Genomic DNA, 25,832 nt, shown 5'->3' with positions numbered 1-25,832 from the left:
ATATTTATCCATGTAAACTGGTTATATTCTCAGGCTGTTGCCACACAACTGTTTAAACCTCTTATAAAAGTGACTTTTGCTTAATTTCCCTTTCAATCTTCGACACGATGCTGGTAAAATGCATAACTTATGCAAATATATCCATACCAGTATGATCAGACACTTTTTTTTTTAATGCTGTTTTCTCACTTTTTTCATTTTTTTGTGTTTATGCTACAGAGAGGAAAGAGCACAGCACATATTTTTATCTAAACATCACTTAACTATGTGAACAGCATCTAGATACTCATCATCAGTGTATCGCTGCAAAGGTATTTTAATTTTTTTTTTTCTTGCTTTTAATTCAAAGTTTCTGTTTCTGGGGCATTATTGCTGAACAAAAGCTATCATAACAGGGATCACCTCAGGTACTGATTATGTGTTTTATTGTCTATTAAAGGAACACTACACTTCTTTTGGAAATAGACGTATTTTACCGTAAGTGACCTAGAGTTAAACAGTTGAATTTTTACAATTTTTTCATTCATTCAAGTGATCTTCACATCTGGCGGGGACACAATTAACTTAGCTTAGCTTAGCATAAATCACTGAATCAGATTAGACCATTAGCATCTTGTTCAAAAAAAGGACTTTTGATAATTTTCCCATTTAAAGATTTACATTTCTTTAGTTACATTTTTTACTAACTAAAATTAAAAGTAGCTATTTTCTAGGCTGATATGGCTATGAACTATATTCTGGCATAAAATTCATGGAACCTTTCTGTTAAACTGTACCATGGTTGCAGGAGAAGAAATTATATTACTTTGTTATCTAGTTACCTAGTTGGGCACTATTTTTAGGTGCCCCGTAATATCATTGCACCTTCGGCAGCCATGGTATGGCATCAAAAAAAAAAAAAAATCTTTTCAAGTTTTTTTTTTTTTTTTTTTTTTTTTGAGAAAAATGCTAATGGTCTAATCCAATTCAATTAATAATGCTAAACTAAGCTAGAAGTGTTCCTGCCAGACCTGAAGATTGGCTGAATGGATTCAGAAATGGTAAAACTCAACTGTTAAACTCTTGGGGAGTTGTAAAATAAGTCTGTTTCGGTAAAGTGAAAAGTTTTTCCTTAAATTACCACTTGAATAGTTTGAATACCATTTTCATCACATTTGTTGTAATTCTGAGAGTGCCAGAAGAAAGGTATCTCAGATCTTGAAATTAAAATGACTGTAAACATACAGTTTGAACATGAACATTAAACTGTGATTCAGTGCAAACCAACAATTGTCACAGTTTGTACTTTTAATAATGTTATTGAGGATTAATGTTTGTTAATTAGATTATAATCCTATCCATTTTTTTCTGAGTGCAGTTCACTCACTGTTCTATGCTTCTGAATATATCTGGTATTTAAGGGTGCTTTCACTCTTGGCTTGAATGCTTGGTCCGAAGTTCAATTGTCTCCTCTCAGCTGGTTTGTGTTCACACTGTCTTTTTTCCTTCTGAACCCCGGTACTCTTGCATCATCAACCTGCTGTTGTGTGTACAGCTGTTGCTAGGTGACGGCCACGAAAGCAAAGCGCCAAAATGGAAACATCTGCATATTACGATCTTCCTTTACTGAAACATTTGGTTTTGTTACCACTTACTTCTTGCGTCTACCTGCTTCAAAAACATTAAACATGTTCAGAACATCACACGATGTCTGCAGAAGTTGTTTTTGGTGGAAACGAGCAGACATTATCACTGTTTGCTCTGGGTCAGACCCGCTTGTCACCAAGGTTGGTGATACCCAGACATACACACACAAATTAAGTTATGTAAACTGAAGTTTGTTGTACAGTTAGTGGTTCACTTCGATTATTTGGTACGGTTGCATTCCTATCAGAAGTGAACTGGATCAGATTTTACACAAACCGTGCCCAGACCACCTCTTTCAGGCGGACTCGGGTACCGTTTACGGGTGCACAGCCAAGTTCAGAAGACAGTGTTCACACTAGCTAAACGTATCATACTTTGACATCAAATAACCCCGGATGCGGGTGTGTGAAAGCACCCAAAATATTTGTCATATCATGCCTGGTGTAGAAGAAAAAAAATCCTTTTCTCTAGAATCTTTTGGCTTCTCGTGTTGTTAGGAAACGGTTTTATTAATTAAGTTCATTCATACTGAAACCAGGAATCGGAATTTGTTTAAAAAATGTTAAATTCAAACAACCCCAGCTAATAACAAGGATTTCCAAATCCTATTTAATTCCTTTAATGACACAATATCCACAATTAGGAAATAGGAAAGGTCAATAAGTGAATACAAGACCATGGTTTTTCAAGGCACCACCAGTATTGTCCACCTACAGTTGAACCTATGTTTGGGAGGTCCAGTATTATCCTCAGTCAGGTCATATAAATGAAGAAAAAGAGTAAAAACTGATTAGAAACTCAGTAGCTAAGTAGCAAAAGACCTAATAATGAAAAATAGGGTTTGAATTTGATTAAAAAATAGATAAAATCAGACTGAGGCTGAGCGATGCATTTGGAGGCAGAAAACAAAGAGTTAGACGTGTGTAAGAAACCACGAGGGGGTGTGTGCATATGTACATGTACGTGTGTGTGTGTTCAGTATGTGAGGGGTTGATGTATAAAGGGGCCCCACGGCAGTCTGGGGGATAATACTCAGCAGATGTGTCCTTATCTGACTCTGAGAGGGGTAGAGCTGAACTCAGACGGAGGGGAGAACGGCAAAAGAGCTGCTCGTATGCGTGTGTGACCAACTGACCGTTTCAGAGTTACACTTAAAGGGAAAGTTCACCTTAAAATTTTAATTTGGTCATCTTTTATTCACCTTGTCGCAAACCTGATTTTCTTTCTTCTGTTGAACATAAAAGAAGATTTTTTGTAGAAAGTAACCATGTTACCATTCAATGATGTGAATTAAATCTCTGCAAAACTGGAATATTGCATAAAACATTTGTGAATAAAGCACCATTTCTATCTGATGAGTCAAAGATAGGTTGTCTGCAGGGTCTTAAAAAGTTCTAAATTGTCTTCAATTTAAAAATCAAAATTTTAGGCCTTTAAAAGGTCTTAAATTCACTGAAAGATTGTATTGTAGGTCTTAAATGATTTTAAACAGGTCTTAACTTTTCTTAATGCAAAGCTACCCAATTGATCCAACACACATCCAATCATCAACAATACATCTTCATAAAACTTTTTGCAGAACTCGATTTATAACTAATATTATCACAGTGTGTTGTGTATACATTTAGTTTATTAAAGTTTTAAGTTGGAAAGTTAAAGGTTTTTTTAAGTTGAAAATGCAAGTATACAACTAGGGTCTGCTTGATTTGACATAAAAACATGTGACTTAAAATTTACCTTAGAATTTGTTTCTTGATGGGGCGAGTTAATAATTTTTTTCTGCTGGACCATTAATAAAATCTTTAGCCTTTAGCCCTGTAAGTCTGAAATGTAATTTTTAAGGCCTAAAAATGTCTTTAAAAAATCTTAAATTTGAATTGGTGAACCTGCAGAATCCCTGCAAAGAGAAGTATATCGCCACTTACTTTTTGTGGCAGCAAATTTCTTTTTATATAAAAAAATTATGTGCATCTCAGAAGACGAAATGCAATGAACGGGCAGTGGCTTTTAGAGGCGTATTTTGGATCGTAGCTGCTCAAGACAGGTCTGGAATGTAATGATATTGAATCGCTTTGACAACAGACGTTGGCTACGGCATTTTAAAATGGCCAAAACAGCATTTAAGATGTTTTACAATACATTTCAATCCATTTATTTGTCTATTAATGCTTTCCCATCATGCGTCAAAAATGACGTGCATGCTGGAATTTAATCAGTAAATGTGTTTCCAAATGTGCTTTTTTTCTTATCGGATAAAGATTATTCTATTCAGTTGTGCGCATACGTTTTATACACATTTTTAAAATATATATATATATATATATTTTTTTTTTTTGCTTGTTAGTTTGATATATATATATATATATATATATATATATATATATATATATATATATATATATATATATATATATATATATATATATATATATATATATATGCTTGCGTGAAGAAAATATGTCTCAACGAAATCCCGTTATCACAAGAAAATACATTTTTATAACATAACTGAGTGACTAAAAGATACACGGACCGCTCACCGGCCCTGCACGCACTGCTTGACATGAATGAATCTGTTAATGATATAACTGTGCTGTTCTCACGGGTAGTGTCTGATATTGCACTGATGCTTTTGACATATACTGTACATTATTATATGCATACATCATGTTAATAGCAATACCGGCCTTTTCATGAGTAGCGATATTAGTTTACTCAGTGCAAGCCTGTTTGCGAAGGTATACCTGGGGTCAAATTTTACATATAGCTGCCCCTCTTATTTTCACGGTAGTAGTTCTCCCGGTCATCTCAAACCAGAAGGCTATGACTGAGTGATTGACAGCTGATTTTAACCAATTCAGTTTTAGAACAGAGGGCCAATAAGAAGAGCGCGAAGGTGGGGCAAGCATTACTGACTTGGCTTTGTTTACTGTAGCAAGTTGACATGACAACTGTTTTAAACCATACCTGAGCACTGCGTTTCGCGTTTCAAGTGCAAAGATGCATTCTGCGTCAACGTCTCTCAAATCCGCGCATGTGGTCAACATTTTGCAGGAAAAACTGGTCGCACACAACAATTTTATGCACTCCACAAATGCTCCGAAATATATTTTGAGTTGGCATAGATAAAATTTCGGGCACACATGCGACCAAAATGGTCACAATTTCGAGCCCTGCATACATATGTCCTCTTTTTTTTCACAAATTCTCTGCAGAACATTAAAAGCATAAGACTTTCTCAACTTCACATATTCTGTGTTCGGTTTCAACACATTTCTGCAGATAGGAAGTTTAGCAGCAGTGCTCAAGTTAATTTCAGACAAGCAGACCTTTGCATTTCTATCAGCTTCCTCTACTTCTGCAAAAATGCTTCATTTGCATGCAAAGCATATCACACTCAACAGTAGAAGTTCAGTTAATGTATCACTTTTAAGCACAACAAATTCAATTGTTTAATGAAAAGTAAAAGAGACATGAATAATAAAAAAAAAAAAATTCCTTTTTCCACAATAAAATACAGTGAAAATTGACTTTACTGCCATCAGATTGAAGCCTTTTTTGATGGGTTATTTTGATAACTTATAATGGCATAACAGTCATAATAGGACAAATGAGCTCATGTATGAGACAAATGCTGTGCCTTTGTCAGTGGGTCTTTCGAACCATCCAAACCCCCCTGGCTCTGGGCCTGTATTGTGTCGAACAGAAGAAAGAAACTAATTTTGGTTTGGAACCACTGGATGAACTATTCCTTTAACATGACACTACATTGCAAACGTCCAGATTGACATTCCAAGCAATTCCCAATGTGATAATTGGTGATTAAACGTGAAGGGGCGGGGAAATGCAGTTCCAGTAAGTCGGTGGGTCACCTCAGAGGCTCGACACCATACGCACCATTAATTCAGCCAAGTATCTGGCCTCTTAAAGCACTTTTCAAGCATGAAGGCACGACAAGTGGTCCGACAAAGTCTGTTGTGCAGCTTCTTTGACTGCCAAGTCCTACGTTCTAGCTTTTTAAGGGTAAAAATTATCAAAGCCCAGCGAGTCGGATGCTTTTATCAGAGGCCAAGAGGAGATGACAAGGCTCTTGAGGTGGTAGGCCACCCTTTCATTAACAGTAAGGCCGAAACCACTGATAAACAGTCATTAAGCTTTGAGCTGGCGGCCCGATCTCTGCGCTGACAGCTTGCTTGCTAGCTAGATTTAAAAAGAAAAATCCAGCAATCGGTTTGTAGCCACATGAAACTTCGGAATAATCAGACGTATTTAAAGGCTAGTTTTAAAGCACACTTCAATAGCAGGAACAAAAAACAATTTTGGTTGGAAGGCGATCCGCACTGTCAAGCGTTTTAAATCATTTTGATACATTCAGTTGAAACAGCTGCACACACGCCAATAATTTGGCTGCCGCTTTTCTCTCAATGGATGTTAGATGTGGTTTTGGAAAAGGGGAGGGTGGGTCGCAAAGTTCCTTTCGCTTGGTGTTGTTTTCCTTCAACCCGTACGTGATCTTTGACTCAGACTCCCTTTTCTGTGTGTGTTTGCCTCTAAATATAGTCGGGATCCTAATCAGACGCGTTTTGGTTACAAATTGTCCAAAAATATTGCAGCGGTCATGTGGTGCTCATCTGAAAGCAGGACGCGGGACGTTTCGGGGGTAATTCAGTTTCAGTGTGTGTGACTCAGATTAGGTAAAGGGATATGCTCCACAGAATGCAGGCATTCAGCTCCAGTCGTAAACACAGGATTAGTGCGTAGTCTGAAGGGGTGATATGTATCGCATTGAGGACAGGGTTTGGGAAGACGCTTATTTGGTTGAGACGGGATGTTCTTTCACCTCAGAGGGTCAGCAAAACTGAAAGATCCAGCCTAATCCAAGACATCCTGTGGAAAGACTCGTCTCCCCTCCTTTATTACCTTTTAGCCTATTGTATTAAGAGGTGTGAAAAGGACACCGCAAACAGTTCATAATAATAATAAAAATAATAGTAGAGAAATGCATGTAGTACATTTATGCAGTGAGAGATATTACAACGCGATGTTGTTTGTGCATCATACATGCATATTAATTGTCTTTTGGCTAAAAATGTCATATTTTAGTCAGTAATTAAATGTAAATATGTACATTACCTCTGCTTTATTGATACTGTTGTTATACTTTTAATTGTGTAAGTATTGATGCTGTTTTTTTAATTATTTTCACATCACTGTTTAAAGAAAGGGGACACGGTGGCGCAGTAGTTAGTGCTTTCGCCTCACAGCAAGAAGGTTGCTGGTTTGAGCCTCGGCTGTGTCAGTTGGTGTTTATGTGTGGAGTTTGCATATTCTCCAAATGTTCGTGTGGGTTTCCTTCAGGTTTTCCGGTAGTCCAAAGATATGCGGTACAGGTAAATTGAGTAAGCTACATTGTTCGTAGTCTATGTCTGTGAATGAATGTGTATGGTTGTTTCCCTAATGATGGGTTGCAGCTGGAAGGGCGTCCGCTGCGTAAAACATATACTGGATAAGTTGGCAGTGGCGACCCCAGGTTAATAAAGGGACTAAGCCGAAAAGAAAATGAATGAATATTTAAAGAAATGGCGGCACACTAGCCTCACAGCAAGAAGGTTGCTGACTCGAGTCCTGGCTGGGCCAGTTGAAATTTCTGTGTAGAGTTTGCATGTTCAATTGAAAGCTCCAACCATATTTAATGGGCACCTATTTTACATTTTTTTCAAGATTTAAGATGAGTCTTTTGTGTCTCCAGAATGTGTCTGTAAAGTTTCAGCTCAAAACAGATTATTTATTATACCTTACTGAACATTAGAATTTTCTGCTCTGGACACAATATAGCTGTTTTTGCTCTGGACAAAATATAGCTGTTTTCTGCCTCCGCTGCGTCAGATAAACAGCACAGTGACAGACATGAAGGAAGCAGATCTGACAAAGTTTGTGAGAAATACTACAGTAAGAACTTTCCCAATGATTATTTGATGTATTTGTTGTGGCGTTGCAATGATCACAACGTTTTATGCGAGTCGCACACAATGTCATTGCAAAGGTTACGCACTCACATACACACACAGGGGACACGCATAGGGTGCGTATATTCAATTTTGCACTGTTTTTGCACGGCAAATGTGACAGGATACACGGTAATATCCACTGCTGTATGGATATCCATTATGTTAATGTACAAAATAAACCTGATTTAACGTCCACAAAGCGGGATTGAAGTGTCTTCTTTTATAATTGTACTGACATGCGCATATGGTGACAAAGACGGTAAAATCACTGTAATTCATTACAATCATACACTGTTTTAAAAACGTTTTAAACTTGTAAAACTCATTCTTGATCACATTAGATGATAATTGATGATCACAGACTGTTGAACAGATTTTTTTAATCCTGGTTGCTTTGTGCACGTTCTGTCTTCCTGATATTATATGCATTACTATGGAGACATGTTAATACGTGGCTGTCAGTCAATTCGGTGGGTGGGGAAACTGCACTCGTACTTCACGTTGCTGTCAGCCTCAAAATGGGAGGGTTTTGGATGCTATTTTAACATCAGAAAAAAAAAAACAGACTTATTGTTTCTATATTATTCCAATATGACTGTGGACACACTATACCTACACACAGTTCTGTCCAAACAGCTTATAAAAGATAATTTTCAGCATAAGTGCTCTTTTTAAAAATATAATTTGTTAAACAGGTGTTTTATGCAATGATTAACATTCACAGTTATCACACGATGCATTAATAGTTAAAAAAAGAAAGGATCATTGGTATTCTGAAAAATGTAGATGATATGACGTTTTTTTTCCCCACATAGAATATTTCAGCTATGCCAAAAAATGTAATTAATTAAAAATGCAGACGGAGCCCAGTCATAAACATGTAATAATTTAACCTTATAGCATCTTCAAAGTTTAGTTTATCTTGAATATTTTGACAGAAACAAGCTACTATTGTAGAATGTACAACTCAAAAGTTTTAGTGATAACAATAAAAACATATATATTTTTTGTTTTTAATAATTAGAATAGAATAGAATAGAAATGTATAGAATAATCACAATACAGGGTGGCACAGTGGTTAGTACTGTCACCTCACAGCAAGGTCATGGTTTGAGTCCCAGCTGGGTCAGTTGGCAATTCTGTGTGGATTTTGCAATGTTCTCCCTGTGTTCGAAAGAGTTTCCTCTGGGTGCTCAGGTTTCCCCCACAGTCCAAACACATGGGCTATAAGTAGGCCCACCCGGAATCTGTGCGCGCAGAATTCCGCTGATTCTTAGCTTATCATTATTTCTATTTATTTACTTGAGTAAATGTGTGTAAATCTGTATTTATTCAGTTTTTTTTTATTTCAGTAATATTATTGACTAATATGAAAATGTTCGTCTGATTTATGTACAATGCAGTTTGTACAGTATTATTTTCTGTCTTTTAGTAGATATATTATATGACAAACTTGCTTTACCAAATAGAGTAAATCTAATTGGATTTGCATTTTAAACATTAAATAAAAGTTAAAAAGATATTATTTTTTATTTCATATATTAAGGTTTTAGATATGATGCTCCCAAAATAACTCAAAAATTGACTTATACCAAAATTCTCTGCAGAAATAGCAAAAAAAACGTCCGCAAAATCCGTCTGGCCCTAGCTGTAAGTGATTTGAACAAACTAAATTGGCCGTTGTTTGTGTGTGTGTGTGTGTGTGTGTGTGTGTGTGTGTGTGTGTGTGTGTGTGTGTGTGTGTGTGTGTGTGTGTGTGTGTGTGTTTGTGTGTGTGTGTGTGTGTGTGTGTGATTGGGTGTTTTCCAGTACTGGGTTGTGACTGGATGGACATCCGCTGTGTAAAACATACTGTATGCTAGAATAGTTGGCGGTTCATTCCACTGTGGATCCTCTGAAATAGAGAGAAGTAGAAGGAAAATGAATGAATGAATGAATGACAAACTTTTAATTATTAAAATAAAACAAGAAAAAAACAAAACAAGATTGATTAAAACAAACATGAATTTGCATAGAAAGAGGATTTAAGTTTTACAAGGCAAATCCAATTGGAACCACTAGTTTGGTGAACAAAATAAAACTCTCATATAATAAATAATAATAACTGAAAATATGACTACAAACTGTATTGTATTTACATAGAAATACATAGAAAACTCCATTGTGGGCTATGGAATAACAATAATCCTTATATTTATATTTTGTGCATATGCAGCAAATTTGATCATGTGTACAATATGCATATTTAATACTGCAGATATACAGTACATGATATTTATATAATTTTTCTTCACCAAGATGTCCTCCATCAGCCACTTATTTTTAAATGTACAGCTAGTCTGATACGTCTGTTCTGCGTTTATCTCCTAGATGGCTGCGGGTCATTAAAGAACAGTTGTAATGCTGCTAATACCCGAGGACCTTCTGTCCTCACAGGACTTCCTCTCTGAGCTGTGTAATGTCAAAGGATGCCTCCGCGGTTGTGAACTATTGAGATTTACCGGGCACACAGGGTGCCGAGTCAGTTTAGGCCACGCGCACAATAAATCATCTGTGTGAATGTGTTTGTGCTGCAGTGGAAATGCCAGCGCAGTCCTCGACGGTACAGCTCCATTTACTGGACCATAGTCAGTTAAGATTATGAGGAAACGGTATACGCTGTTTCAAATGCTTTTAGGAAAGAGATCGTTTTGTAACACCCTATCAACGTTGGACGCAAGTGGCAGAAAGCTATGCCTTAAAATCCAATTATCCACCATTTTCCAACGCCCCGTGGTGCTTTAAGCAAATTATAGGGGTAACCTGCATTAAACTCTCTATGGCCGGTGACTGCAAATACATGCTTAACCCTTGTGTACTGTTTAAATGTACTACCCTTTTGTTATGTTGGTGGCTGTTTTTGCCCCATTGACTTCCATTATAATGACATTTTTTGATTGCAAAGCCATAACACCATATAATGCATTCTAAATTTTTGGTGGTTTCCCTGTTTTGAAGAGGTAAAATGTGTAATTTTTACTATAGATCATCAGTTGGCACTATTAGCCATTTAGATAGGCCTGTACAAAAAAGTTTCTGGCTTTTATATGAATTTCTATGGAATAAAATAGAGGATTATAGTGTGTGCGTAAATGGACATACCAAGATAAGTGTGCAAAGGTGTCTCTCTCTCTCTCTCTCTCTCACACACACACACACACACACACACACACACACACACACACACACACATACACACATTTGTTTTAGTCAAAAGTGGGGACATTACATAGGTTTCCATTCATTTTATACTGTCCAAACCGTATATTATATTGCCCCCACCCCTAAACCCAACCATCACAGGAGACTGTGCGCAGCTTTACTCTCTGATTAAGCTCATTCTCTAGGATTTATAAGCATTTTGAGAAATGAGAACATCACCAATGTCCTCATATTTCACCTCAGTTTTGTAATACCTGTGTCATACCCATGTCATTATACAGATTTGTGTCCTGATATTAAAGCAACACAGCATCCAAATAATTATAAAGAGCCCATGATGCGTCACAGTACAAGCAGTAGCTACAACCATTGAGTTTCTTTTGCGTGACAATATTAAAACACTCAATCCATTCTGTGCATAGTAGTAAGTAAAAGGATTAAGGATAGAGATGGCATCGTCTTCTCCACACATGAAGACTGCCTATTATAGCAGATACAGAGCAGTATTTTGTAATTTGTTAAGAGTCTTTTTTACTAAGTCCGGCAATTTGTAGACCCCTCACACACAGTTTATGAACGTGCCCTAGGCTACCGTAGATTAAAACCACTAACTTTGCATTGTAGCCACACACTTTCAGAGCATTTACTAATGGTTGATATTTTAGCATTTTTTTCTGAATAGCACAAATCCATGTATGCATCAAAACAGCAGCCTACTTCCATAATCAGAATGTTTTTCAATACTTCATCCACAACAACAATATCAGGAGTGTTTGAAAAATCTCTAATGACAGTACTCAGAACATGTGCATTACTGCTCACACACACACACACACACACACACACACACACAAACACACACACACTCTCCATATAGACGGCTTTTTACTTTAACTCTGTTTACGATTAAAAGATGATCGTCAGAGAGCCACAGCATCAAAAACATAGAATCAATAGACATCAGCTGCTCCAATGTACCAGCAGAACCCAATTTGCTCACATTTTCTTTCTCTTTAAATAAAGTAATACAATTACATATTCCTAAGGAAAACAATACACAACAAAAAAATAATAAAAAGATAGATAAAATAACATTAAAGATAATATTAAAGCATATTAGGCCACGCAACAATACAGAAAATATATAAATACAAATATTTAAAGGGCACAGAATAGAAATATTTAAAGAGTAATATTTAAAGGGTACAGCAGTAGAAAATAATTTAATCAAAAAATAAAAAATAATAAAAACACTTTCCATTCATAACTAATCCAGGCGCAGGAAAAATAGTTCAGCTATATACATGCATACATATACATCTACACATATTAATTTATTTATTATTTTTATTTTTAAAATGTAAGAGGAAGGGTTACCAAATAGGGTCAAAATTTTCAGTATTACCGCAAATCATACATCTAATCTTTTTTTATTTGCATAGAATGCGTCAGATGATTTATCCAAAATACAAAACTGGTTGGGGAAGGATTTTTCCAGTTCAGTGTTATAAGCCTTTTAGCAATTATTAAACAGAAGGCGAGTGCATTTGATTGTGTGGATGATGTCGGTCTTTTTTTTTTTTTGTACTTCAACTCATGATCAACAGTAAAAAAAATAATTAAAATGGTACCTCTTCCCAACATGGAAAACCACCAACAATCAAAAGTGCATGATTATATAGTGCCATGGCTTTGCAATCAAAAATGTTATTATGTATTATAATTCCATTATGATAACATTATTGTTATAATGGACGTCAATGGGGCAAAAACGGCCTCCAACACAGGGTAGTAGATTTTGCCCAGAGTGTAACGTTTTTAAAACTTTCAAAGCATTTTCCCCAAATAGGCGTCAAAAAAAGATTTGTCACCAAAAATCATTCCATTTACATAGACAACAAATCGAATTGGACATCAAGACCTGAGAGTGTAAACAGGACCAAAGACTTTCATAGATAAGCTCTTAATCAGCAGTGTATCTCTCTAAGCAATCCCTAATTTGCCATTAATCATAAATATTTAGGGGAGTTCTCTAGACCTACCTGAGCTCAAACTCCCCTCTCACCCTGCAAACAGTTTATAATCCAAATCCAATTAGAACCACTTGTTTGGTAAACAAAGTAAGTCTCATATAGTAATATATCTACTAAAAGACAAAATAAAATTAATTTATGAACTGTATTGAACATAAATCATATAGAAATATGCATATATGATTGATTAATTTTGCTGAAATGAATTTAAAAACTTAATAAATATATATTTACACACATTTAAATACTCATCATATAAAGTACCCCAACATATAACCCAACTATAGGTTATTATAGCAACTTTCCAACTATGGGTTATATAATTTAATCCAATGCATTTGGTTATTTGGATTAAATGTTATTTTTTTCCATTCTGGTATTACTATTGCTATTATTACCAGTACTATTGTTAATTTTATAATTATGGCTGTGTAAATAAATCAAGAATTACAAACAATGAAGAACAAAGTGCAGACAGTTATAAACTGTGCAAGCAGAAAATCACGTGTTGATGGAGCAGAATATGGAGCTCTGTGTGCTGTAGAGGCTGTCCAGCAGCTGCAGCCGTCTCCACTCAGTGTCCACAATGTAAAATACAGTTTAACCACATCCAAACGCTTCTAAAAGATGGTCCTGATGGTAAAACGGATATAAAAACCACAACACGAAGGTAATTTGTTAAAAAAATAGCAAAATAAATTATTGCGTTATAGCTTAAATCAACTTTATAACACAAAAACAACATTACGCAGGCATTAATACAGCTGTTTTGTGTCAGTTAAATCAGTTGATTGTTGAAATTCAAATTTTGAACCCAATTGGTTGAGTTATTAAATAAATACCCAAATAAAGGTTAAAAATAACTCAACAAAGCAACAAATATGTTTAACTCAACCATTGGGTTAAATAAATAACTCAACGTTTTTTTAAAGCGTAAGCAACTCGATAATCTGTGGATTTCTGTGGGCACAGATTTTCTGTGAGACGACTAGCACTACAACAGATATTTTTGTGCAGATATTCGCTCCTGAACTCTGACAATTAATCACAGCCAGAAGCCGCTGAATCTCCTTTAATTACTTTGAGTCCAATAAAACACAGTCGCTTACAGAAAGCGAAGGAAAAAAGAGCCACACAATCTGTGTGTTCTCAACTCTTTGATGCATTTGCCAGTTACGTAAGCGGGATAATGACGTCAGATTGAATCATACTGTAAGCTAGTTTTGTTTATATTATAATAAACACACAAACAGTCACTGTTTCTCATTATAAAACCACAAGTGAGCATGTTGTCACCTTTCTTGTTGTGATGCAGTAGAGCCGCTTTATAAGTCATTGACCTGTGCCGTATGATGTCATCAGGATGCTTGTTTATTTGTTGAGCAATGTGTTTTCAGTACACTGTCAGTCAAATACGATTAGATTATTAGAGGGTTTTGGAACAACACGTTAAATGATGTGGAAAGAATGAAATATTTAGACATTCATTTTTACCTTATAAAGTTATGTATGGTTTTTTTTTTTTTTTTACCAGAAAGTACATTATATGGGGCAAAATATAGTTTATTTTTATTTTAATGACAAATCATATCAATAGCCCCTTTCACACATACAGACCTTTCCGGAAAATTGCCGGCAATTTTCCAGAAAGGTTGTGTGTGTGAACAGGTCCTTTTTGAAAATACCGTTAAATTCGTTCTGGCTATTTTCCGGAAAGAGAAGTTGTAACATTACCGGCAATTTGCCGGAATGCTGCGCTGTGTGAATGCAGAAGGAAGATTACCGTAATAAGCGCGTGCACGTCTAGAACGTGCTGACGTGAGACGTCTGCTTTAGCCAATCACAACAGTCAGACGCATTTACGTCTGTGCGGTTTGTGAGAATAAAAACCTTTGAATATTTTTCCAGACACATTTAGCTGCTAGAAGTTAGTTAGATCACGTTTATATGTTCTTCTTAATGCAAACTGTGTAAATAATCATCGATGAGATGCTTATGATAAGCCGTTGTTTGTTTACCTTCAAGCTTTGCGTGTGCCTGTAAAACAGCCTGTGAGCGTCAGCACACGCAAATATTATGAACATCTCGACATGCGAAAGTGATCCTGCGAAAGTTGTTCACAATATTGATCATCCACAGAGTTTTTAATTTAGTCAAATGTTTACAAATACAAGCGCAGCCGTTTAAAGCTCATTTGTGGTGAATGATGTCAGAATTTACCGGTATTTTGGAATGGATGTGTGAATGCTCTTTTCCGGAAAATTTCCGTAACGTCCTCGCCTGTGTGAACAGCGCTTTTTTGAATATACCGGTAAAGTCGTTCCGGAAATTTTCCAGATATTTACCGGTATGACTGTGTGAAAGGGGCTAATATCAAGTAAAAATCATGTTCCATGTACATTTCTTACTGTAAATATATCAAAAAACAATTTTTGATTTTGCTAACTGCGTTTTCATTTTCATATTTTTGTTATTACAAAGTTGTAATGGCAGAATAATGTAATTACATAAGAATGTAATTACATGTATTAAATCAATTTATTTCTGTACAAAAACCTTTAATTACTTTTTTGAACATTACTTACACTTCAACCCACCCTTAATTTTACCCATACCACCAAACCTGTCCCTAATCCTATCTGTAGCCCCCTTAAGAGCATCATCCAAAGTGTCATCTAAAATAGAATAACCACAATAAGTACATTGTATTAATGCAAGTACATAGTAGTTAAGGTCACTTTATATAAAGTGGGACTGTATTTAGTTTTATTTGGACTGTACTTTACCATAAGTATGTTTGGGTATCGTTTGGTTGTTTTTTCGGTACTGGTGATAAATCGATACTTTTAAAATTGTACCGGTGCCTGAACTGATACTTTTTAGCCACAGAATTAAAAAAATAATTATATATATATTAGTATAATTGAACAATATAAATCTATATTTATAATACATTTTAAAGTAAACATCATTCATATTTCATTTATTTGAATTGCATTAATATATCTCTTTTGATTATTTGTTTGTTAGCATAAATGCAAGTTTTGCATTATGCTATTACCATTACATTAGTTTACTACTAACCTGTGGAAAGGCTGTCATCAAAATCAGGGAACACCTTTTTTCTGGGTTTGAAGCTTGTGACTACTTTTTAGTCACAAGCGCCACATTTTTTTTGGGGGGGGGGTGGGGCGAACATACATACACACAGTTGAAGTCAGAATTATTAGCCCCCCTGAATTATTAGCCCCTATTTATTTTTTCTAGAGAGAAGATTATTTTAACACATTTCTAAACATAATAGTTTTAATAACTCATCTCTAATCACTGATTTATTTTATATTTGCCATGATGACAGTAAATAATATTTTACTAGATATTTATCAAGACACTTCTATACAAATTAAAGTGACATTTAAAGACTTAACTAAGTTAATTAGGTTAACTAGGCATGTTAGGGTAATTAAGCAAGTTATTGTGTAATGATGGTTATCTCTGTAGAGTCGAAAAATATAGCTTAAAGGGGCTAATAATTTTGACCTTAAAATGTTTCTTTAAAAAATTTTAAACTGTTTTTGTTCTTGCCAAAATTAAACAAATAAGACTTTCTCTAAAAGAAAAAAATATTATCAGACATACTGTGAAAATTTCCTTGCTTTATTAAACATCATTTGGGAAATATTTAAAAAAGGAAAAAAAATCTAAAGGGGGACTAATAATATAATAAAAGCTAACATTTCCAAGCTACAATGGGTTTTGCTATTTTAGCTAGATGTAATTGTTGTAATGCAACCCTAATTCATTAAGTGTCTTTTTGTATCTTGCTCTGTTTTGTGTATTAATTATTTTTTGCGTTGTAAGTAAGTGATATCACAGCGTGTGTATGTGAGTGATGTGTGTATCACAGCATGCTCTTATTCTTGGCACTATGGCTGCTGTATATCATTAGCTAAATATTACTTTAACATTGAGTTCACAGATGGACACACACACACACACACACACACACACACACACACAGAGTGACATTTGGACTATGTTACACTGCCTTTGACATTTCATAGACTATATGCATGTGCGTCCAAATAAACAGGTTGCGTGTGTGTTGTTGTGTAAGAGCTCTGAGGCGTGGTTTGCTCTACTGACCTTTGCGTTTAATGGGTCAAGATGTTAGAAAGTGCGGACAAACACATGAACACACACATACAGTACTGGAGTGTGTGTTGTTGAGGGAGAGATTAAAGGCTTTGATCAGATCCCAAGCTACATTCCACACCTCAGTGTGTGTGTGTGTGTGTTTGTGTGTGTGTGTGTGTGTGTGTGTGTGTGTGTGTTTGTGTGTGTGTGTGTATGAGAGAGAGAGTGTGTGTGTGCAGCCATGTGAGATTGCGTGCTTGTGAGTGTGTGTGTGTGTGTGTGTGTGCGTGATTGTGCGTATGTGAGTGCGTGTGTGTGAGTGCATGTGCATGCCTGAGAGTGTGTGTGAGTTTGTGTATGACTGTGTGTATGACTGTGTGTGTGTGTGTGTGTGTAAGAGTGTCTGTAAGAGTGCGTATGCCCACCTGTGGGTTGATATACATGCATTAATGTGTGTGTGTGTGTATGTGTGTATGTGTATGTGTATGTGTATGTGTATGTGTATGTGTGTGTGTGTGTGTGTGTGTGTGTGTGTGTGTGTGTGTGTGTGTGTGTGTGTGTGTGAAAGAAAGAGAGAGTATGTGTTTGTGTGTGTGTGTGTGTGTGTGTGTGTGTGTGTGTGTACTTGCTTATGTCCAAAATGAGGACTTTCGCCAGAGTACACACCAGTAAAATGAGGACCACCTTGACAAATGAGGACTTTTTCTTGGTCCTCATTTGTCTGACCATATAGCAGTATTCAGCATGCTTCAAAATGGTGTCCTGGCTTAAAATCTCACTTGTCCTCAAAATGCACTTTTACATGATTTGTGTATCTAAGTGTGTATCCCCCCACCCCAAAAGTGTGTATAACACAGCGCCCTCTAGGAGAACTGCAATGACGCAATGATACACACTTTTGGGATCTGGCCAATCAGAAAGATACAAGGAGGATGTCACGCCCCCTATTGATCTGACGAATCAGAGGCGAAGTGCGTAAAAATAAAGATGGCGGCAGCAAGTTACTATGGTTACTTCACAGAATAAAAGAGACAGCATAAATAAAATTGCACTTTAATTAGTATTTAAATGAAAATGACCAAACTGCGTCAAAAAAGCCTTATATTTGGTGTCCTTAAGCACGGTACTTTATTCTAGGTTTGAATCGTACTGTTTCTGCGCAGATCGCGTTGTATCCCCGAGGGAATGGATAACACGGAAGTAAGTTACAGTATGTAACTTAGGCGGTACAGTAGCAGATCCGAGAAATACTGTGGCATAATAGCGCGAAACGGCCCGCGAGAGCGACACGCAACAGAATCAAATGTTTTCCTGATTTGTGTGTTCTTTGAACTGTCTGTCTGTCCTACACTGTCAGCGACCGCACCGCGCACCTCCCCCGCCCGCAGCTACGCTCCCTCCGGCTACAAAGAGCTCAGCTGCCCGGGAACGAAAGGAGGAGAGGAGCTCCGAGTGCGACCGGGAGGAAATTAGGCGGAATATAATATATAATTTGATGTATATCCGTGTATAATAAATGGTATCATCACTTGGAAACTTTTTGTATACATGTTTAACTTTTTTCCAGAGTTCTGTTTATCTAAATAACATGTTAATAAGTATTTGTTTAAGTTAAGAAAGCTAAAATGCCAGGTTTAAATCATTTTTCTAAAGAATGAAAAGTGTATTATTTATATTTTCTTTGCACTGAGATTTACATATATTATGAGTGAATACATTTCTTATTGAGTAATTTAATTACATTTTAGATAAAGATAAATATAATCAGTGATGGGAGTATAGTCCAAAATAATCAGTTAACTACCTGTAACGAAATCACAAAGTGAATATATATTTTTTCTAAAACTTAAAAAATGTAAAAAAAATAAAATAAAATAAGAAATACTTCAAGCCTGTTTATTTCATTCAAATGTAAACAATGAATTAAGACATTTGCCAGTTCTGTGTATAATATATAGTTAAATCACTTGGAAACTTTTTATATGTTTAACTTTTTCCAGAGTTCTGTTTGTTATCTAAATAACATGTTGATGATAAAGTATTTGTTTAAGTTAGGAAAGCTAAAAGGCCAGGTTTAAATTATATTTAAAGAATAAAAAGTGTTTGATTTATATTTCCTATGCACTGAGATTTATAGAGATTCTGATAGTATTGAGTGAAGTGATTACATTTCTTCTTGAGTAATTTAATTACATTTTAGATATGGTAGAAAAGCAATTTACAGCCTTTTTTAAATGCTCAGACACTAAACGTGAAAACTGACACAGACTCACTGAAACTCTTCACTCTTACCTTATTAACACCAATTCTACAAAACTACAAGTCCATTGCTGTAGTGTATTTGTGGATATTTGTTTGTGTGTTCAGTTACTAGTTTCAAGAAATATTGATAAGTATTCTGGAAGAGCTGTAAATACAACTTTAATGTTGTAGTAATTCATTACTTTTTTTAAATCGTTTACCCAACACTGATAATAATAATGTATTAATACTACATGCATTTGTTATTTTTCAGCCAAATTCTTAATGGAATAAAGCCATGGTCTTTCTGTAATAACTTAAGTTCAGGCAGTTTTAGACACTCTTTACACAAAAGTCTAAACAGATGTGTGTCCACTATAACAGATTTGCACTGTGATGCTCTTGTTACAAAACACCAAACAAAAAGAGTGACAGTTAAAAACAAATAAAACACTTGGAAAGATACGATAGCTGTATGAATGTGTGCCAGTTCTGTATTATTTTTTTCACAGCTGCATGTGCAAAATATGAGCCAGAATAGACACAGGTGTTACAAATTTAGATATGAACAATGGCGACAACCTAAAAAGAGGGAAGGAAAAGAAGGAGGATGAGGAGGATGAAAGAGCCTGATCAGCCTGGTCAGAGGGTAGGCCTCAGACTGAGCTCTGTATGAAGACAGTCAGTCTCTCATTGACAGAAGTTTTAGTTGCCTTACTTTGCATTCACTGTTTCTATTAAACTTGTGCTTTTTGCATAATGAGAGTGCTGAATACACAGATATTGTGATTTCACCTAGTGGAACATGTTCTTGGATCAACATTTCACATGTGTGAAACTCTTCCTGGAAGGCTACAGGTCACAGTTCAGCTTTACTTCAATGAAACACCCCTGATCAAACTAATTGAGTCCTCCAGGCTTGTTTGAAACAGACATTATAATAGATAGCTAGATGCCCCATTAACAAGCCTTGATATCACTTTTATGAACTTGAAAAGTAGAACTTTATTATAACTAATTCATTGTTTGGTACAACAACTATACCGTTTTTCCATGAAGAGTTTTTACTGTGGGACAGCTATTTAGAGCCATTTATACACTATATGCATTACAAAAAACTAAACTCATAACAAAATTAATTATGGGATGTTGATCTCTGCTCTGTCCACTTTTTTGATGTTGAAAATTCAACTCTACAGTTTAACAAAGTGACTTTTATTGACATTTCAGTATTTGAATGATAAAGTGTATAAGAAATAATATCTAGAGAAATACGTCTGTAAAATAACAGGAAATGTACTGGCAGCTTATTACAAGCTAGTTTAAATTGGATATACAACACCAACCCAGACAGTAGATCACTTTAAACCAGGGGTGTCCAAACTTGGTTATGGAGGGCCATAATCCTGCTGAATTTAGCTCCAACAGACCTGAAAGGAAGTTGTTTTTTTTTGACACCATAAAATTATAATCAGTTAAGAAAATACACTGTTCTTATATTTTATATCAGGCAAAACAGCAGCTCCTCTGTTCAGTTGCCTCTGTTTATAGCGTAGTCATAACCGGATTAACCTCGTTGACTTATCGGAACAACGGACTGAAGCGGACCATGAGGCGTTTAGCTTTCTATTATAATGTCTATGGTTTGAAACCTAAAGGTTTGTTGAAGCAGGCTGGGAACTAAACTGTGCAGGGCTGTGTCTCTCCAGGAACTGAGTTTGACACCCTTGACCTGTTGAACCTGGAACAACATTTCTATTAGTCAATCAGATTGATGAATAAGTTCACATTTTATGTTAAGGTTGATTTACATTGAGGGTTACATGCTTCTACATCATTGTTGTACGACTAATCATGCTCTCTGATATTGAGAATAATTTACAGTTATGGCTAGGTTTATGCCGACAAGAAATTGTCTAACAGCAAGAAGGTCGCTGGTTCGAGTGTCATCTGGGCCAGTTGGCATTTCTGTGTGGAGTTTGCATGTTCTCCCCGTGTCGGCGTAGGTTTCCTCCACAGTCCAAACCCATGCGCTATAGTGGTACTGATCAACTACATTAGCAGTAGTGTATTAGTGTGAGTGAAAATGATGGGCCCACTGTATGAAACATATGCCAGAGTAGTTACAGGTTCATTCTGCTGTGGCGACCCCTGATAAATCAGTAACTATGCTGAAGGATAGTGAGTGAGTGAATGAGTGAGTGAGTGAGGTTTAGGGGTAGGGATTAGGCAGTGGCGTAGCGGATGGGCCCGCTGTATAAAACATGCCAGAGTAGTTAGAGGTTCATTCTGCTGTGGCGACCCCTGATAAATCAGTAACTATGCTGAAGGACAGTGAGTGAGTGAGTGAGTGAGTGAGTGAGTGAGTGAGTGAGTGAGTGAGTGAGTGAGGTTTAGGGGTAGGGATTAAGCAGTGGCGTAGCGGATGGGCCCGCTGTATGAAACAAGCCAGAGTAGTTAGCGGTTCATTCCACTGTGGCGACCCCTGATAAATCAGTAACTATGCTGAAGGACAGTGAGTGAGTGAGTGAGTGAGTGAGTGAGTGAGTGAGTGAGGTTTAGGGGTAGGGATTATGCAGTGGCGTAGCGGATGGGCCTGCTGTAGGAAACATATGTCAGAGTAGTTAGCAGTTCATTCCACTGTGGCGACCCCTGATAAATCAGTAACTATGCTGAAGGATAGTGAGTGAGTGAGTGAGTGAGTGAGGTTTAGGGGTAGGGATTATGCAGTGGCGTAGCAAATGGGCCCGCTGTATGAAACATGCCAGAGTAGTTAGCGGTTCATTCCGCCGTGGCGACCCCTGATGAATAAGTAACTATGCTGAAGGATAGTGAGTGAGTGTGTGAGTTAGGTTTAGGGGTAGGGATTAGGCAGTGGCGTAGCGGATGGGCCCGCTGTGTGAAACATTCCAGAGTAGTTAGAGGTTTATTCTGCTGTGGCGACCCCTGATAAATCAGTAACTATGCTGAAGGACAGTGAGTGAGTGAGTGAGTGAGTGAGGTTTAGGGGTAGGGATTAAGCAGTGGCGTAGCAAATGGGCCCGCTGTATAAAACATGTCAGAGTAGTTAGTGGTTCATTCCGCTGTGGCGACCCCTGATAAATCAGTAACTATGCTGAAGTGAGTGAGTGAGGTTTAGGGGTAGGGATTAGGCAGTGACGTAGCGGATGGGCCCGCTGTGTGAAACATATGCCAGAGTAGTTAGCGGTTCATTCTGCTGTGGTGACCCCTGATAAATCAGTAACTTATCTGAAGGATAGTGAGTGAGTGAGTGAGTGAGGTTTAGGGGTAGAGATTAGGCAGTGGCGTAGCAAATGGGCCCGCTGTATAAAACATGTCAGAGTAGTTAGTGGTTTATTCCGCTGTGGCGACCCCTGATAAATCAGTAGCTATGCTGAAGGACAGTGAGTGAGTGAGGTTTAGGGGTAGGGATTAGGCAGTGGTGTAGCGGAAGGGCCAACTGTATGAAACATGTGCCAGAATAGTTAGCGGTTCATTTCGCTGTGGCGACCCCTGATAAATTAGTAACTATGCTGAAGGATAGTGAGTGAGTGAATGAGTGAGGTTTAGGGGTAGGGATTAGGCAGTGGCGTAGCGGATGGGCCCGCTGTAGGAAAAATATGTCATAGTAGTTAGCGGTTCATTCTGCTGTGGCGACCCCTGATAAATTAGTAACTATGCTGAAGGACAGTGAGTGAGTGAGTCAGTGAGTGAGGTTTAGGGGTAGGGATTAGGCAGTGGTGTAGCAGATGGGCCTGCTGTAGGAAACATGCCAGAGTAGTTAGCAGTTCATTCTGCTGTGGCGACCCCTGATAAATCAGTAACTATGCTGAAGGATACTGAGTGAGTGAGTGAATGAGTGAGTGAGTGAGTGAGTGAGTGAGTGAGTTACTAGAGATTGATTTTATCACTGGTGATACTGTGTCAAACCAGTTCTGGAAGCTCAAATTAGTACGATCAGATGTGTTTAGAGGTTAAATTGAGGGTCTGCTGTCCCCTCACTTTTATTTACTTAAAAAACCTATAATAAAAATGTGTATGTGATCTATCAAGCATGTAGTTTGTATTTCATTTTTTTACTATATAAGTTGGCAGTTCATTCCGCTGTGGCGACCCCATGAATGAATGAATGAATGAATATATATAGTAAAAAAAAAGAAATACAAACTACATGCTTGATAGATCAGGAATCCCTGTTTTTATATCAGTTGTTTATTATTAATAAATAAATAGATAATAAATAAAGAAATGTATTAATTTGTTTGGAGATTAAATTAAAGTGCATTGTTATCAAAGAAATCGGGTTTTCTAAAAAAAAAGTCAAATGAAAAGAGCATGTTTAATGTGAAACAAATATGTGAAAACTTCAACACGTGGATGCATACATTTAGCAAACTCCAAGTTGAAGTGTGTTACCTGCTGCAGCTCCCCTCCCCCACCCCTCTGTTCGCGTGTATGTGTGTGTGTGTGTCTTGAGCACCCATCCCCCACTGTCAACTCACAGAAGCCTCAAGAGAGCTGCCCTGGGGTAGACTACGACTATAACAATAATATTAAATTAGTTTGTAAATGTAATTCAAGTTTACAACACCTATCAGGTTTCCCCTCACTTTTATTTTACTTAAAAAAAAAAAAAAATAAATATATATATATAGTAATAAAAACATGTTTGATGGATCAGGAAGCATGTTGAAAACATGCCTTAAGATTGTGTTAAAACGCTAAGAATCTCTGTTTTTATATCAATTGTTTTTATTAATTAATAAATTATATATATATATAATTTATTTATTTGTTTGGAGATTAAAGTGCACCATCAAAGAAATCGGATTTTCTAAAAAAAAAAGTCAAATGAAAAGAGCATGTTTAATGTGAAACAAATATGTGAAAACTTCAACACGTGGATGCATACATTTAGCAAACTCCAAGTTGAAGTGTGTTACCTGCTGCAATTCCCCTCCCCCACCCCTCTGTTCGCGTGTATGTGTGTGTGCGTGTCTTGAGCACCCATCCCCCACTGTCAACTCACAGACGCCTCGTGAGAGCTGCCCTGGGGTAGAGACTATAGGTGCGTTCGACATGAAGCTCAGCTGCAGCCGGTGATCAACGAGATTAGCCGAGCGCAGGCGGGGCGGAGTTGAAAACGGAGCCGTCAAGACGGACAGCTGGACACTTCGGGACTCAAAGTTGCTGCAGTCATGATGACCGATCACATGGCGTCATCATATTTTTTTGTTATTTTTATTTATAACAACAAAACATTTACAAATAAAACAGAATACAGGCTCTTCAAACTGTAGTTCCTTTTTAAACAATAAGAGAGAATTATGAATAAAATATATAACAAATGCATGAGAGAAATAAGAGGAAATGAGAGGTTAATATAAACATAAAAACGAACAGGTTCGTTTTCAAATTCTAGGAGTTAAACATCAATCTTTAGGCTAATACTTCTTGTTTGAATCTGCTAAAAAAGGGTTTACATATATGTACATTTATAGATATAAAAATTTCCCATGTAAAAAGCAAAACAAGGTGTTTTGATTAGGTCTTAATAAATGACATTATTTTGGATGATGAATGAATTTTCAAAAAAGCATTTTAATCCAAAAAGATTGTGTTGAAAAGAACAAAAGGTAAAATAAGTGAGCTATGTAGAAGTTTCCCAGAAAGAGCAGGTAGCCTTTAAACTGCTAGATAGAAAATAAAATATATATTTATATTATAATAATAAAGCCATTTTATGATTATTTAATAAAATAGTTCTTTACTTTAATTTGTTAAGAGAGCTTTAGGGGGGCAGGATCAATGATGATGATTTTCTTATTTCAATTCAATTCAATTCAATTCAGCTTTATTTGTATAGCGCTTTTACAATGTAGATTGTGTCAAAGCAGCTTCACATAAATGGTCATAGTAACTGGAACAGTGTGGTTCAGGTTTTAGTGTTTAAGTTCAGTTCAGTTCAGTTTAGCTCAGTTCAGTGTGATTTAATCATTACTGAGAGTTCAAACACTGAAGAGCAAATTCATCAATGCGTAGCTCTACCAATCCTGAACCATGCGAGGCAGTGGCGACAGCGGAGAGGGAAAAAAAACTTCACCTGATGGGAGTGAAGAAAAAAAGCCTTGAGAGAACCAGACTCAGTTGGGCACGACCATTTTAATTTCTCCGCTGGCCAAAAGTCTGTAAGTCTGTAAGACTTACAAGTCTGTAAGACTTATTTGAGTTCATATTTAGGTTATTCACTAAAATGTACACTAAAATATATCATTTAAATCGTTCATGGAGATGAATGCAGTAAATAGTCTGTATAAAAAAAGTTAAAAAATAAACCTGTGCAAACAAGCTAACCTTTATAACCAGATTATTTAACAAAAGATGATACTGCAGTAAAATATTTGTAGTCTTTTAATAAGCAAGATGTGTACAGGATAGAGAGGGTGTGAAAAGTGAATTGTTTGTTTTGAAACTTTTGAATCGGAATTTGTCCAATTATAAACCCAAAATACACGTGTTTGTTGTCATGTGGTGAACTTGGCCAATCGTGTAATATCGGTGTCGTCATCAAAGCTCCTGCAGTCGC

At 36.5% G+C, this 25,832-nt stretch overlaps 1 long non-coding RNA gene across 9 annotated transcripts in view; it reads left to right on the top strand.

Moving 5' to 3' along the window:
* LOC141377891 (uncharacterized) overlaps window positions 1-25,832 on the top strand; it is a 194,799-nt gene that overhangs the window by 11,418 nt on the left and 157,549 nt on the right. For 6 of the 9 annotated variants that reach the window (XR_015509725.1, XR_015509723.1, XR_015509728.1 and 3 more), the window contains one exon: window positions 220-311. The exons of 1 other annotated variant lie outside the window; for it this stretch is intronic. This is a non-coding gene — a long non-coding RNA (uncharacterized LOC141377891). Of the gene's footprint in view, window positions 1-219; window positions 312-1,534; window positions 1,682-10,004; window positions 10,199-25,832 lie in introns of those variants that run through there. 2 more of the 9 variants (XR_015509724.1, XR_015509727.1) reach the window with 2 other exon arrangements.

Source organism: Danio rerio, chromosome 15 (genome assembly GCF_052040795.2).
Source record: "Danio rerio strain M-AB ecotype USA chromosome 15, GRCz13ab, whole genome shotgun sequence".
In the NCBI taxonomy this organism is placed as follows: domain Eukaryota; kingdom Metazoa; phylum Chordata; class Actinopteri; order Cypriniformes; family Danionidae; genus Danio; species Danio rerio.
This window is presented reverse-complemented; position numbering and strand designations above follow the sequence as displayed.